Genomic DNA, 14,510 nt, shown 5'->3' on the forward strand with positions numbered 1-14,510 from the left:
TTGCAGCTGCAAATCTCAAAGCTACAAATTAAGTTGTAGCCCACTACCCTTCCAAAAAGCAGAGAGCAGTGCAAAGCTGCTATTAAAGAAGAAATGTCCACCTTGGAAGCTGCAATCAAGGGTTGCACTCAGTTATTTGAATAGACCATGGAATTATGGACCTAGCTACAGGAGGATCCAACTCTGTAGAATATTGAAGTGGACATCGGAGAGAAGAAGATACAGTTCGATGAAATTTGGTTGACTGTGTGAAACTTAGCACCAGTGCAAAGGTTCACCTGATTGCAGGAGGGCAAGCTGAAGGCCATGCAACAAACACAGAGAATAATGGGCCTTGCATTCGAAGGTCTAACCATTGAGAAATTGGTTGAAGAAGTCAGTTAGGCCATTGCGTAGGGGACAACAGACCTGCAAGTTTTAAAGATTGAATTTAGTGAGCTGCAGGAGTAGATCGAGGTGCCACCAGCAGAGTGATTGGAGGATGAGTCACGAATTTGTGTTGGGGATCTGTTGGGATAGGGTCCCCTGGGTCAATTTTTTAATCACTTTTGTTATCTTTGTAAAGACTCCACATTTTGAGGAAGCGGAGTGCGAAGGTCGTAGAAGTCAAAGCGGGCTTTAGGAAGGTCAAAGCCCCTTAGTTTGTTAGAAGTAATATGTTTTGTGACGCGCCCATGGTTCGCTAACCATGGTATTGTAATGAAAGAAGCTATATAAAGGAGTCATAGCGAGTCATAGGAAGTCAGTCAATCATTGAAGATCTATGTATGGGCAAGTGATCTAAGTCAAGAAAAGTCTATTTTATGTACTTAGGTGAAGGGGAAGGCTCATGCAGCTATGTGTGTGGAGACCTTGGTAAGTTCGCAGGTGAGTGTGTGGGCCCCTGCAGCTATGTGTGCATGGAAGAAAGAGTATGTAACAGAAGGATTGAACATAATAAAGATTATTTTGAAGCCATATATGCGTATGTGTGCGTTTATATTTTCTTTTGCATTTTCTGTGTATTCACTCTGTTTATTACAATTATCATAAGAAACACTTAATATATGCGCGAAAGTGGTAGATCTGATAGTTTACATGCTGTTATGAATGTTTAAAGCAATCGACGTAGAGTTAGAATATGTTTTCTATAAGTCACTGTAAATTCCAAATTTTAAGGGTTAGGGTTCGCGACGGTTGGAATAAAGCCTTAGAAGTGACAGAAACCCATCACAAAGACCTCTGGATGCAGAAAACTGGTTATGTCATCCCCCAATACAACCTCAGGTGAGACTACAACATGCGCTACACAGGTTGTTGCTGAAAGGGCCGGTAGTGTAGGGTTTGTTAGTTGGTGCAGCTAACTCTGAACCTAGGTCCAGAGCCCCTCAAGCCAACAATATGCATGGAATAATCATTAACCATCAAGAGAAATAGTTTACATATTAATGATCATTAAAGCAGGTACAACACATAGTCAATAATATGAGCACGAAATCCAATGAAATAGTTCAATTTCTTTAGTACATATGAATACCAACATATATCATAAACATCTAAATAATAGTCTTAAAACATTCACGATATATGCATGAAAATGTGTTGTCTCAATGAGCTTAAGTTATTAATAAAAAGTCCTAAGATACATTGATACAATGAAATACCACTAGCTCCAATAGTGGAACATTGATCCACTACTCACTCTTCAAAAGAACTATCTTCCTCTCTAATGCCTAGTTGGAGAATCCAAAGGGAAAATTCCTCTCTTTGAGTAAAACAATGTAAAATTTGAAACGAGAACTGATACTATTACCCGTTTTGTAGAGATAGCAAAAAAGTGACCCGATTTTGAAAAGGGGTGATGGAGAACACACATGTTTTTTTAGAGCATAGTTTTTGGCACTATAAATTTTTTTATGTACATTGCGTTTAGAATGGTAGTGATTTTGATGTTGATTTAAAAAAGTGATAATTCTACACCATGCCCTTTTGAAAAAGGCTTTTTATTTATTTATTTATTTAATGTATGAAATGTAAATAATTATTTTGTAAATTTAATTACTTTGGAAGTGGTCTTCTTCTTCATAATTTCTTGTTTTTATTTTTATTTCTATTTTTTTTGTAGTGAGGTTTTTATTGTTTTGCATATTTAAAGAAGAAGGCTGATATTTTGCATTTTTGATATTCTACATATTTATACATCGTTAATTAAATTTTCAACCCACATGAAATAATTGTCTCCAGAAAACATATATAAAAATATATATAAAAAAGACCAAAAAAAAAATTGTTAAAAAAAAAAATTATCTCATAAACCATAAAAGAATTTGGAATATATATATATATATATATATATAAGAAATTAAGTAAAAATAGAGAAATTTAAAAAAACATTAGCAAAAACTACGAAAAAAATTAAAAACAAACTAGTTTTAAAAAAGAAAAAAAATAAAATAAATAATGAAAAAAATTAAAAAACTAATAAAATTAATATTAAAAAAAAAATATTATTTGTTGAATTGAGACTTCTATGATCCATAATAGTTATAAGAAGAGCTTCGGCGTAAATCACATATAGAAAGACCTTTGTCGACGTGTTTCGAGCCAGCAAGTGTGGCTCATCGTCAGGACAAGTTGAAGAAACAGATCCAGCCTTGCGTGTTAAATAGTCTGAGCAGGGCCTCCAATAGCTATCTAGATTAACGGCTAGCTTTGACTTAGGGACAGTCAAAAAGTCAAATTGATTATTTCAAGGAATAATTAGTTAAAATGATAATTTAATAATTAAATTTTTTTATTAAATGGGAATTAGTTAAATTGAAGACCTAACTTATTTATAAATAAGTTAAATGTAACTAAATAAAATAAATAATAATAATACAAATCAACGAAGAAATAAATAATAATAATATACATTCACTAGATAAATAAATGAAAATAATAATAATAATAATATATATAAATTAGTTATGAAAGAAATAATAAAGTAAATAATGATAAGAAAATAACAATGATAATAATACTGATATATATCCGTCAATAAATAGATAAATTACCAATACTAACAATATATAAAAACTAGTTATGACAAAATAATAAAATAATAATAATAACATATATTCCTTAATAGATAAATAAAATTAGTATATAATAAAATAATAATAATATATATAAAAATTAGTTACGAAGTGATCACGAAGGGCGATGGAGACGGGACGGGAGAAGTCACGAGTTGGTTTAGGTTAGGGTTACTGAACCCTCTGCAGCTGCTGAACTGCAATGCCCTCCGTTTTGCCCGCCATCCTCTGTTACTGTCTTACCTTAACCGCCGTGAACCCTGCCGCTATCGTGCTAGAAGTTTAATCGAAGGGGCGATACTGTGCCGCAACAACCGGTAACAATATGTGGCAGTTTGGAACTGCCCTGCACGGTCCGTTACTGTTAACTGTGAACTGTCGTTTTCTCCGGGTTTCTCTACTCACCAAGGTGTCCGCAGTTCTGAGACGCAGTTGGCAATGGAGGATCTAGAAGCTGTTGATTATTCAGCCGACCCGATGGAAGGGGTCTCCATCTGGCGCTCACCCTATGCCACATCAGAAGGTATGTTCGGACTAGGCCTCTCTGAAAATTTCTCTCCGTTTTCGCTTGGTGATCAGTTGAGGTCTTATCTTGTGGTCCTCCCGGATGTACCACCGACCTGGCCTGCCCTCTCTACTCCCCCTCACTCTCCGGCAACCCTCAGTTTCGTTTCCGGCTGCCTAAACCCTAACCCTGGTTTTGAACCTCCGGCTTCTAGCTCCACTTCCCGTCCGCTACAAACCCCATCCTTGCCCGCCTCCTCAGCCAGATTCCCGGGCTCTCTTGGTCTTTCTTCCGGAAGCTTCACCTTCGTACCTCCGCTCTCAGGCCCCCCTTTTGTTTCAGGCATCTGTGACCCCTCCTCCTCACATCAGATCCCGGCACCCTTGAACGCCTCCGCCCCTCCCCCTGGTCGCCCTCAGAACATTCCCCCCCCTCGGGGCCCTAAAAGGAAATACAAGTGTTTCAAATCCAAGGAGGACGATATCTTTCTCAGACTGGAAGAGGACATCCAGTGGGGGGAGACAATGGATTTTGCAGATCGAGTACTGGTCGGGCGCATCAGGGGTCGAAGCTACTCGGCAGCACGTTTGAAGACCTGGGCAGCTGAAGTTTGGGGTCATCATTTGGTGGACATCCCTTTCGTGCAAACCTTCGTGAGGGGATAGTTTGCATTGAGGTTCGCTCGTGCTGATCATACCAACTGGGTATTGTCCTCCTACTGGCACTTTGAACAGGCCCCAGTGCTCCTTAAGAGATGGACTCCATTATTTGACCCCGAGACAGAACAGATAGGCATCAGACCAGTATGGATTCGGCTCCCAGGGCTACCTCTTCAATACTGGTCAGAAGATATCTTCAGGAGAATCGGAAATGCCATTGGCACCTTCATGGACTACGACAAATCATATCAGCAGACTGGCATGATGGCTTATGCCAGGATACTCATTAACCTGGATACTAGGGGAGGACTGCAAGAGTTCATTACAATTCAATGGAGAGACACGGCATGCAAACAAATCATTGACTACGAAGGCATTCCCTATCGCTGCCGCAGATGCCACAAAGTGGGACATCTTTATAGGGACTGTCCACTCCTTCGAAAAGCGGTGAGGAATGACAAGGATGGAGTGGCCGATCAGCCCCCGGACAACTCCCCTAGGTTGCACCTAGTGCAGAACCAAGAGGAACATGTGCACACACAGGAATTTGGTGAACCACGGAGCTCTCCGGAGGCAATAGAAACTACTATAGTCTCCACTGCTCCTCCTCCTGCATCACCAGCACCTGCGCATCCGGCGACTGAACAAGCGGGCACAGCGACAACGGGTAAGTCTTTTTCATTCCCCTCTCCGATATCACCTATTTCTTGCATATCATTGGGCATCTCATCTCAACATATTACTAGCTCTAAACCTATCTCCACTCTATCATCTCCTATAACTCTTCATTACACCCAGGGCTTACACCCTCACACATCTCTCATATGCTCCCTCCCGCTTCCTTCACCGGTGGCACCCCCATCGCTGATCACTTTGTCCCTCGCATCCCTATCCTTTCTTTCGACCCAGCCATCCCCCCGTTATGCTCTTCGATCCCGCTCGAAGGACAGAGGTCCTGATGCCATTGGACTCGACCCGGTGAATGCTCCTATTACCCTTAAGAACTCCCGTGGACGACCCTCCCGCATTACCAAAGCAAGACACACTGCTGATGAAGAAGTTGCCCTTGGGCGACAGCAGACTATCTTCAGGGCCCTTAGAGCGAAGGATGGCCCGCTATCCCTCCCCTCATGAAGATACTATCCTTCAATTGCCGTGGGTTTGCTAGTTCAGCCAAAAAACTAGCGCTCAGGAGACTGCTCACCTCATCTCAGCAGGACATTATATTTCTACAAGAAACACTCTATTTGGCCGAACCTCTTATCCATACCCTCACCTCCTGGCTACCTAACTGGACCTTCCATGCACTGGATGCGTCCGGGCGATCTGGTGGTTTGGCTATTGGGGTTTGTAACAGAGCTCTGGAGATCCAGAACATTTGGGGAGGTAGGGGTTACATTGGGCTAGACATTTTCGCCCATTCTGCAACGATGGACATTAGAATCATCGATGTCTATGGCCCTTGTGCTGACCGAGCCAACTATTGGCGGTCCTTACTGGAATCTAAATTATTTCAAGCAGACAACATCATACTTGGAGGTGATTTAAATTTTTCCCTTGGATTCAGCGAGTCATGGGGTCACTTGGCGCAGGTTGATTCCCTTACAGATACATTGTCCAGCGTACTAGAGGAACATCAGTGGGTGGATATTCCATCTGCTAGACTTCAGTACACTTGGCCAAATAACAGAAGTGGAGAACAAAGCTTGGCCAGAAGACTTGATATATTCCTTATTAAGGAAACACTGATTAACAGTCTCCCCAGAATACGACAATGGGTTGGAACGGGAGGCATATCCGATCATCGGCCTATATTCTTAGAAGCAGAGGACTTTAATCACAAAATCAAAATCCCATTCAAGTTTAATGCCTCTTGGTTACAGGACCCCTCTTATATACAATTGGTTCATAATTACTGGCAGAACAACCCCATCAGGGAAGATGAGGACCTCTCAGCGGGCTTTGTCAGAAAACTAACTGAACTCAAGCAGATTACTAAGAACTGGGCTCATCAAAAGCGCATCCAAGATAATCAAACACTGAAAGAGGCGGAAAGAGTCATTGCTGAGTTCGAGGATTCATCATCTGGGACCTTCCCCACCCCTGAGAGTAAGGAGAAGTACACCTCACTTATAGCGAAGCGCTCTCAAATCCTGAAAGAACGAGAAGAAAGCTGGAGGCTTAGAAGCAGGGCTATTTGGCTCACAGAGGGGGATGATAATACTAAATTTTATCATAAATTTGCCAATGGTCGCAAAGCCATCAACACTATTTGGGAGTTAAGAGATGATCGAGGGCACCCTGTTTCATCACAACAGAACTTGGCCAGACTGGCCACAGAGCACTTTAGGGGTATATATAAAGCTCCTGGAGACATTAATATCTTGGAGATCATGAGGGTGGCTGAACTTTTCCCCAGATATGTTGAACATGAAGAGTTTGATGATCTACTGAAGGAAGTGACCAAGGAAGAACTGGAGGCTACTTTGAAATGGTTTAAAAAAGATAAAAGCCCCGGCCCAGATGGATGGACCATTGAATTCTACATCGCTTTCTTTGAAATCCTGGGAAGTGACCTTTTGAAGATTGTAGAGGATAGCAGAAGGAGGGGCAGAATATCCTTTGCTATTAAATCCACCTTCATCGCCTTAATCCCCAAATCTAATGCCTCGATCTCTTTCGATGACTTTCGCCCCATCTCTCTCTATAATTGCCTCTATAAGATTATTGCTAAGACCATTGCCAACCGCCTCAAACCCATTCTCTTGCATCATATATCCTCTGAACAATTCGCCTTCCTACACCACAGATAGATCCACGAGGCTATAGCCACAGCTCAAGAACTCATGCACACTATGCAGATTAAGAGGCAGAAGGGAATGATTCTAAAAGTGGATATGTCCAAGGCTTTTGATAGAACGAATTGGTTGTATTTGAGGTTGCTGCTAACACATCTTGGTTTCCCCTTCGAGTTTATCAAATGGACGATGAGCCGTATCACCGATGTATCCTATAGTGTGTTACTCAATGGGGAAGCCACCTCATTCTTTACTTCAGAGAGAGGACTCAGACAGGGATGTCTGCTCTCACCTCAGCTGTTCTTGCTCATTATGGAAGGATTAAGTAGAGTTATCTCATTAGCTCGTGATAGGCATCAATTGACTGGCATTAACTTGCGGATAACTTCTACCTCACTCATCTGTTATTTGTTGATGACATCCTGATCTTCCTGAATGGCAGCATTGGGGACTCCACTACCCTTCATAACTCCATTCTACTTTTCCAGCAAGCTACAGGTATGAAGATCAATGATAATAAGTCCACGATTACTACAGTTGGATGTTCCATTCATGAAACCGCCTTTGCTACACAGCACTTCCCCTTCATCAATTTGAACTTGTCGGATGGGATAAAGTACCTTGGCTTCAGACTGAAACCTATAGGTTACAGAATAGCAGACTGGTTATGGCTCATAGCTAAAGTGGAAAAGCAACTACAGGCATGGTACCACAGATATCTCTCTCATGCTGGCAGATTGATCCTTATTAAAGCTGTGATTGAAGCCACACCAGTCTATTGGATGGCCCTAGCCTGGATACCTAAGGGCATATTGAATAGGCTTCAAAGTATTTGCTGCAGATTTCTTTGGAAAGGTCACCAGCCAGGAAGGCTCTTCGCCTGGGTCAAATGGGATACCATCGCCAAGCCCAAACGCTGGGGGGGATGGGGTTTAAAGAGGTTCGACCTCTTCTCCAGAGCACTGGCTGCCAAACTTGGGTGGCAGCTTCTCACCTCAAATGGTCTATGGACGCGAGTAGCATATGCAAAATATATCAAGCCTCAGAACATTTTGGACTGGATCTGCACACAACAAGGAACTAATCAAAACATATCCAATATCTAGAAAGCGGTTATAGGCACCTTACCTCTGCTACGAGAAGGAATCACATGGCGCATTAAGGAAGGTAATGCAGTGCGTATTGGTCTGGACCCGTGGGTCGGATGTGGAAATGCCCACAGGTTATCAGCTGACCTCATAAGGCACCTACATGACAGAGGGATTACACACATTATGCACATTGGAGATAATGAGAATTCCTCATTCCTCCAGCAAGCATGGTACACCGCTCAAGTATTAGAAATTCCTAAACTGTGGCAGAACGAATGGATGGAGTATATGGATGCCCTCACACAAGCTCACATCAGGCTCACAGAAGGACCTGATGAAATCATCTGGGCCTTTGCCAAGCATGGAGCATACGTCCCGAAGCTAGGATATTTAAGGCTCATGGAACCATATAGGCCCCCGGATATCCATCCCATTATTAATGTGGAACATTCTATTTGACAAAATCCCTACAGGCACCAATCTCATGAAGAGATCCTTTTATGATCCATTCCGTTGCCACTTATGCCAAGGGGAGGAAGAAAGCACAGATCATTTGTTCTTGAATTGCAACACTACTCTACAGTTTTGGCACGCCCTCACCTCACACTATCCGCATTTGAAAAATTGGCAAGGTAATAACCTCATGGATGCATGGAAAAACTGGTGCCTGAACCACACTGGGAAATCTATCAACATTCCGCTGCTGGCCTGCTGGGCTGTTTGCATCGCGCGCAATCAGGCTATCTTTAATCTCAAAGCCCCACACTGGCCCACTATATTACACCATACGATTGTTGACTTTAACATGATACCTGAAGAGGAATCCACAGCCCCTCCGCGTATCATCAGACCTGTGAACATCGACAAAACAAAGCCATGGGCTTTCTTTGATGGCTCGGCACAAGATGCGGGCTGTGGGGGAGGAGCTATACTCTATCTCAATGAAATGCACTACTTTAAGATACAAATAAATCTAGGCAGAGGCACCAATAACTTTGCTGAACTGTGCACAGCTAAACACATCATACAATTTGCTATCCATAAACAATGCAGACACCTTCAGCTGTTCGGAGACTCTAAAATTGTTTGCAATTGGCTGAATGATGCATCTCATTGTCATGCATTTTCATTGAGACACATTCTAGATGAAGCTAAAGACTGACTGCATCCTTTGAATCATTTGTCTGTCGACACATTTACAGGGAACAGAACACCGTCGCCGACCAACTCTCCAAAGAGGCAGCGTACAGACAAGGAGATGACTGGTTGATCTAGGAGGAAATCGACGGAACTTACTACCAGCACTACCACAGACCTTTTGATGACCACATGGGAGATGGGCTATAAAGCCCACACACTTACAGTACCATTTTTGTTTATAGCATGTATATATTTCTATTGTATAGTCATGAGTACAACTCTATTTTTTTTTTTATATTATCAGCATATATATAGCTCTCTGTGCAGAGCATGGACACAATTTTGATCACTGCTAGTTTTACTGTTTTGATAATGCTCCCTGCGTGGAGACAACTTGTTTTTCTCTTCCTAGATTTACAGACTATGAACTTGACAGGCACTGCTGCCTCCATATGAATATGCTTCGGCATCTGCAAAATGTAATTTCTCAATACTAATAGAAATTACGACTTTTTCCCAGGGGAAAAAAAAAAACTTAGTTACGAAGAACTAATAAATAAATAAATAAATAATAATAATAATAAAAACATAAGTAAATAAATATTTGTTATAACAATAATAATTAGGGAAAAGGGGACGACTCAACAATAAAAATAAGAAAAATAATAATAATACTATATATTCGTTAATAGATAAATAATTAATTAAATATATATATATATATATATATATATATATATATATATATATATATATATATATATATATATATATATATATATATATATATATATATAATAATAATAATAATAAGTAAATAAATATTAGCTATGATAATAGAAACCAATATCAATCAAGGGAAAAGGAGCGACACAAAATAAATAGGAGAAGGCCTGAAAAGAGTCCAGAGCCAAAAAGGATAAACCCTAGGAGATAGGAAGGCTCCAGGGGAACGACAAAAGCGACAAAGATGAAAGGGGGGGGGATACTAAGATGAAAGGGCAGGGATCCAACATCTACTGATCTTCCAGTCGTCATCTCTATTGAGATTGTTAGGCCTTCTTTCGATCTCAATAGCTTCCCTGAGTTTCCGATGATGGAACTGGGCAACCTTGGCAATAACCTTAGCCTCCTCAATACAAACGTGATGCTTGGTCTTATCCACATTCTCTGCCAGCGCTGAATACTTGGTTCTCCCATGTCTTAGGTCAGCTACATGTTCGCAAATCCTCTGATGGATGGAGCGCCCTGTTTCCCCGATGTAGAGGGTCCCACAAGAATAAGGGATCAAGTAGACACCCTTCATGTCCTTGGGGTTAATAGGATCTTTAACCGATCGGAGGGAATTACGAATAGTTTTGAGGGGTCTAAATGAAGAGGGAATATTATACCGCTTAAGGATCCGAGCAATCTTGTCTGTGGTTCCTTGGACATATGGAAGGTGGACACCTAGTCGGCATTCCTTAGGTTCTTTCCTAATAACTGCATTTCTAGATGATTTAAGGAAAGCCTTCTGACCTAGGCGCCTACTATATCCATTTTCCACAAAGACATCAAGGAGATGGGATCTCTCCTTATCTAAGCTCTCATTATCAGAAATCTTGAGGGCACGAGTAGCGAGGGTGTTAAGGACACCCATCTTCTGAGCAGGGAAATGATGGGAATCGACATGAAGATACTGCTCAGTATGCGTTTTCTTCCAGAACATAGAGTGGGAGAGATAGCCGTCCTTATTCTTAGAAATAAGAATATCTAGGAAAGGGAGGCAACCATTGACCTCTTTCTCCACGGTGAACTTAATGGCAGAGGACTGACCATTGAGGTGATTGAAGAAGTGATCCAGCTCCTCTTGGCCATGGGACCAGATGTCGTTAGTGTCATCCACATACCTTTTCCAAAGCTTGGGAAGGAGACGAGCCGAGGCTAAAGCTTTGGCTTCGAAATATTCCATAAAAAGATTTGCAACAATCGGGGAAGGGGGGAGCCCATGGCAACACCACAAGTCTGTTCAAAGAATTCACCCTCGAAACAGAAGAAAGTGGAAGTGAGACAGATCTCAACCAGATGCGATCTGTTAGGCGATATATCACTTCCAAGGCCTCCTTTATAGGGATGCAAGTATAAAGAGAGACCACATCAAAGCTGACGAGAATGTCCTCAGGGTCCAGCCTAATGTCCTTAAGCTCCTTAATGAAGGAAGTAGAGTCCTTAACGAAGGACTCAGTGCGGCCGACAAGGGGCTTAATTTTAAGGGCAAGGGGCTTAAGTTTAAGGGCAAGGAACTTAGCAAGAAGGTACGTAGGACCACCAATGGTGTTGCCATGGGCTCCCCCCTTTCCCCGATTGTTGCAAATCTTTTTATGGAAGATTTCGAAGCCAAAGCTTTAGCCTTGGCTCGTCTCCTTCCCAAGCTTTGGAAAAGGTATGTGGATGACACTAACGCCATCTGGTCCCATGGCCAAGAGGAGCTGGATCACTTCTTCAATCACCTCAATGGTCAGTCCTCTGCCATTAAGTTCACCATGGAGAAAGAGGTCAATGGTTGCCTCCCTTTCCTAGATATTCTTATTTCTAAGAATAAGGACGACTATCTCTCCCACTCTGTGTTCCGGAAGAAAACGGATACTGAGCAGTATCTTCATGCCGATTCCCATCATTTCCCTGCTCAGGAGATGGGTGTCCTTAACACCCTCGCTACTCGTGCCCTCAGGATTTCTGACTTTGATAAGGAGAGATCCCATCTCCTTGATGTCTTTGTGGAAAATGGATATAGTAGGCGCCTAGGTCAGAAGGCTTTCCTTAAAGCATCTAGAAATGCAGTTATTAGGAAAGAACCTAAGGAACGCCGACTAGGTGTCCACCTTCCATATGTCCAAGGAACCACGAACAAGATTGCTCGGATCCTTAAGAGGTATAATATTCCCTCTTCATTTAGACCCCTCAAAACTATTCGTAATTCCCTCCGATCGGTTAAAGATCCCGTTAACCCCAAGCACATGAAGGGTGTCTACTTGATCCCTTGTTCTTGTGGGACCCCCTACATCGGGGAAATAGGGCATTCCATCCATCAGAGGATTTACGAACATGCAACTGACCTAAGACATGGGAGAACCAAGTATTCAGCGCTGGCAGAGCATGTGGATAAGACCAAGCATCACGTTTGTATTGAGGAGGCTAAGGTTATTGCCAAGGTTGTCCAGTTCCATCATCCGAAACTCAGGGAAGCTATTGAGATCGAAATAAGGCCTAACAATCTCAATAGAGATGACGGCTGGAAGATCAGTAGATGTTGGATCCCTACCCTCATCTTAGTATCCCCCCCCCTCTTTCATCTTTGTCGCTTTCGTCGTTCCCCTGGAGCCTTCCTATCTCCTAGGGTTTATCCTTTTTGGCTCTGGACTCTTTTCAGGCCTTCTCCTGTTTATTTTGTGTCGCTCCTTTTTCCCTGATTGATATTGGTTTCTATTATCATAGCTAATATTTATTTACTTATTATTATTATTTATTTATTTATTTATTTATTTATCTTATATTATTTTAATTAATTATTTATCTATTAACGAATATATAGTATTATTATTATTATTATTTTGCTTATTTTTATTGTTGAGTCGTCCCCTTTTCCTTAATTATTATTGTTATAACAAATATTTATTTACTTATGTTTTTATTATTATTATTATTTATTTATTTATTTATTAGTTCTTCATAACTAATTTTTATATATTATTATTATTATTTTATTATATACTAATTTTATTTATATATTAAGGAATATATATTATTATTATTATTTTATTATTTTGTCATAACTAATTTTTATATATTGTTAGTATTGGTAATTTATCTATTTATTAACGGATATATATCAGTATTATTATCATTGTTATTTTCTTATTGTTATTTACTTTATTATTTCTTTCATAACTAATTTATATATATTATTATTATTTTAGTTTTATTTATTTATCTAGCGAATATATATTATTATTGTTTATTTCTTCGCTGATTTGTATTATTATTATTTATTTTATTTAGTTACATTTACCTTATTTATAAATAAGTTAGGTCTTCAATTTAACTAATTCCCATTTAATAAAAATTTTTAATTACTAAATTATCATTTTAACTAATTATTCCTTGAAATAATCAATTTGACTTTTTGACTTTCCCTAAGTCAAAGCTAGCCGTTAATCTAGATAGCTGTTGGAGGCCCTACTTAGACTATTTAACACGCAAGGCTGGATCTGTTTCTTCAACTTGTCCTGAGGATGAGCCACACTTGATGGCTCGAAACGCGTCGACAAAGGTCTTTCTATATGTGATTTACGCCGAAGCTCTTCTTATAAATATATTATTTATTAAAAAAAACCAAAAAAATATTAAAATATTAAGAAAACCAAAAAAAAATTAAATTTTTTTTTTTTTTTTTTTTAACAATTGTTTTTTTCTTATTTAAAAAAAAATCATTAATTTTTTTTTTTTTTTTAACGAATTAAATTTTTTAATTTATATATATATATATATATATATATATATATATATATACATGGATTTTTAAATTATATTTTTTAATAATTATTATATTAATTTTTTAAAAACATTTTTTTCTTATTTAAAAATAAAAATGATTAAAAAATATTTAAATCAATAAAAATTTTATTTAAAAATTAAAAATTTATAAAGATTATTTAAAAAAAAAGATCAAAAAAATTTAATTTTTTTCCCACCCCCCGGACGCCTGTGGTGGCACGGTCGTGCAGGCCCCCCACCCCCTAGCCGCCCATGGTGGCGCGGTCGTGCAAGCCCTCTGTCCCCTGGCCGCTCATAGTGGCGCGGTCATGGAGGCCCTCCGCCCACTGCCGCACCACCATGGGATGCTTGGGCGGTGGGAAAAAAATTAATTTTTTATTTATTTGTTTTAAATAATTTTTATAATTTTTTTTTTTTTAAATAAAATTTTTATTGATTTAATTTTTTTTTAATGATTTTTTATTTTTAAATAAGAAAAAAAATTGTTTAAAAAAAAAATAATATAATAATTATTTTTTAAATAAAAAAAAAATTGTTTTTAAAAAAATCCATAATTTTTTTTCAATTTTATTTTATTATTATTATTATTATTATTTTTAAATAAATTTCTTAAAATTTTTAAATTTAAAAAAAAAAAAAAATTTACTTCATTTAAAAAAAATTTAAACTTTTTTAATGATTTATTATTATTTATTTATTTTATAATAAGAAAAAAATTTGTTTTAAAA

This window comes from Pinus tabuliformis, chromosome 1_1, assembly GCF_031772625.1.
Source record: "Pinus tabuliformis cultivar Carrire ecotype Pingquan chromosome 1_1, CPIR1, whole genome shotgun sequence".
Lineage (NCBI taxonomy): Eukaryota > Viridiplantae > Streptophyta > Pinopsida > Pinales > Pinaceae > Pinus > Pinus tabuliformis.